This window comes from Clarias gariepinus, chromosome 15 (genome assembly GCF_024256425.1).
Source record: "Clarias gariepinus isolate MV-2021 ecotype Netherlands chromosome 15, CGAR_prim_01v2, whole genome shotgun sequence".
Lineage (NCBI taxonomy): Eukaryota > Metazoa > Chordata > Actinopteri > Siluriformes > Clariidae > Clarias > Clarias gariepinus.
Genome location: NC_071114.1, coordinates 4,892,501 through 4,895,000, shown reverse-complemented (window position 1 = coordinate 4,895,000; position 2,500 = coordinate 4,892,501). Strand labels below are relative to the sequence as shown.

Sequence of the window (2,500 nt, the reverse complement as noted above, 5' to 3'; positions counted from 1 at the left end):
ACCAGGCAAATGTAGGGACTTTGACATAGCCATTTCTTGCAACCCTTCCCCCCCAAGCAAAGGTTCCACCGAGATCTGAACTCGGATCACTGGATACAAAGTCCAGAGTGCTAGACATTACACCATGGAACCATTTGTTGGTGTTTGGGATGACCACAGTTTGTCCATACACTGATAAGCTGCACGGAGCCAGGCGCTCGGGCACTAAGAGCTTGTAACCAAAACTCATCTGGCAGTGCCGAAACCCGGGATCGAACCAGGGACCTTTAGATCTTCAGTCTAACGCTCTCCCAACTGAGCTATTTCGGCTGGTGCAGTCAAATTCCTATTTTAAGAATGGAACCAAACCATGTGTTATGGTTAACTGCCAATGGTTTCATCATGCCATACAGTGGCCGATGATCAAGTGAGCAGCTATTAAACGCTAGCTAATAGTCCAAGTCATTGTAATTATAAAAGCAATTGATAAAGAACTGCCCCAGGACCTTGTTGTTCAGAAAGCTCATCCTAAGCACCCACGTGAAAGGGCACGAATGAACTCAGGGGCTTGGATGGTTCAATGCAGATTTGTAGGTCCCACCGAGATTTGAACTCGGATCGTTGGATTCAGAGTCCAGAGTGCTAACCATTACACCATGGAACCAACCTGCACGCAGCGCCTTTTTGTGACCCACATGTCACTTCCAAATACTGAGAAACAGCAAAGAGGTCAGAGCGTAAGAGCTTGTAATCAAAGGTCACTAAACTGTGCTAACTCTTGTTTTGAAATCACACAAAGAAACTGGGCGGAGCTTTGGTTGTCTTGTGTAAGTAGAAGAAGACAAAGCTTATTGTAGAACCACGCCTCCGTAGCATGAGAAAGTGTGTTTGCTTCAGATCAGCCAGTTTCCACATTTTTTCCTCTTGCAGAAGGATCTCCATCTGCCATCTGTGAGTAGTTCTTTTGTTTCCCACACAGTGACTCCAGCAAGCAATGGATGATGATTTTTATTCAAGTTTCTTTGCTTTAGAACCAGGCAAATGTAGGGACTTTGACATAGCCATTTCTTGCAACCCTTCCCCCCCAAGCAAAGGTTCCACCGAGATCTGAACTCGGATCACTGGATACAAAGTCCAGAGTGCTAGACATTACACCATGGAACCATTTGTTGGTGTTTGGGATGACCACAGTTTGTCCATACACTGATAAGCTGCACGGAGCCAGGCGCTCGGGCACTAAGAGCTTGTAACCAAAACTCATCTGGCAGTGCCGAAACCCGGGATCGAACCAGGGACCTTTAGATCTTCAGTCTAACGCTCTCCCAACTGAGCTATTTCGGCTGGTGCAGTCAAATTCCTATTTTAAGAATGGAACCAAACCATGTGTTATGGTTAACTGCCAATGGTTTCATCATGCCATACAGTGGCCGATGATCAAGTGAGCAGCTATTAAACGCTAGCTAATAGTCCAAGTCATTGTAATTATAAAAGCAATTGATAAAGAACTGCCCCAGGACCTTGTTGTTCAGAAAGCTCATTCTAAGCACCCACGTGAAAGGGCACGAATGAACTCAGGGGCTTGGATGGTTCAATGCAGATTTGTAGGTCCCACCGAGATTTGAACTCGGATCGCTGGATTCAGAGTCCAGAGTGCTAACCATTACACCATGGAACCAACCTACACGCAGCGCCTTTTTGTGACCCACATGTCACTTCCAAATACTGAGAAACAGCAAAGAGGTCAGAGCGTAAGAGCTTGTAATCAAAGGTCACTAAACTGTGCTAACTCTTGTTTTGAAATCACACAAAGAAACTGGGCGGAGCTTTGGTTGTCTTGTGTAAGTAGAAGAAGACAAAGCTTATTGTAGAACCACGCCTCCGTAGCATGAGAAAGTGTGTTTGCTTCAGATCAGCCAGTTTCCACATTTTTTCCTCTTGCAGAAGGATCTCCATCTGCCATCTGTGAGTAGTTCTTTTGTTTCCCACACAGTGACTCCAGCAAGCAATGGATGATGATTTTTATTCAAGTTTCTTTGCTTTAGAACCAGGCAAATGTAGGGACTTTGACATAGCCATTTCTTGCAACCCTTCCCTCCCAAGCAAAGGTTCCACCGAGATCTGAACTCGGATCACTGGATACAAAGTCCAGAGTGCTAGACATTACACCATGGAACCATTTGTTGGTGTTTGGGATGACCACAGTTTGTCCATACACTGATAAGCTGCACGGAGCCAGGCGCTCGGGCACTAAGAGCTTGTAACAAAAACTCATCTGGCAGTGCTGAAACCCGGGATCGAACCAGGGACCTTTAGATCTTCAGTCTAACGCTCTCCCAACTGAGCTATTTCGGCTGGTGCAGTCAAATTCCTATTTTAAGAATGGAACCAAACCATGTGTTATGGTTAACTGCCAATGGTTTCATCATGCCATACAGTGGCCGATGATCAAGTGAGCAGCTATTAAACGCTAGCTAATAGTCCAAGTCATTGTAATTATAAAAGCAATTGATAAAGAACTGCC

General features: G+C 45.3%; 4 non-coding genes across 4 annotated transcripts; all 4 read right to left on the bottom strand.

Moving 5' to 3' along the window:
* Nucleotides 1–236: 236 nt before the first annotated feature.
* On the bottom strand, nt 237–309 carry trnaf-gaa (transfer RNA phenylalanine (anticodon GAA)). The gene has a single exon. It is a non-coding gene; the product is annotated as a tRNA-Phe (tRNA).
* A 262-nt stretch (nt 310–571) lies between these two features.
* trnaq-cug (transfer RNA glutamine (anticodon CUG)) lies at nt 572–643 on the bottom strand. The gene has a single exon. It is a non-coding gene; the product is annotated as a tRNA-Gln (tRNA).
* Nucleotides 644–1,247: 604 nt separating this feature from the next.
* Nucleotides 1,248–1,320, bottom strand: trnaf-gaa (transfer RNA phenylalanine (anticodon GAA)). The gene has a single exon. It is a non-coding gene; the product is annotated as a tRNA-Phe (tRNA).
* A 262-nt stretch (nt 1,321–1,582) lies between these two features.
* trnaq-cug (transfer RNA glutamine (anticodon CUG)) lies at nt 1,583–1,654 on the bottom strand. Its single transcript has one exon. It is a non-coding gene; the product is annotated as a tRNA-Gln (tRNA).
* Between the last annotated feature and the right edge of the window lie 846 nt (nt 1,655–2,500).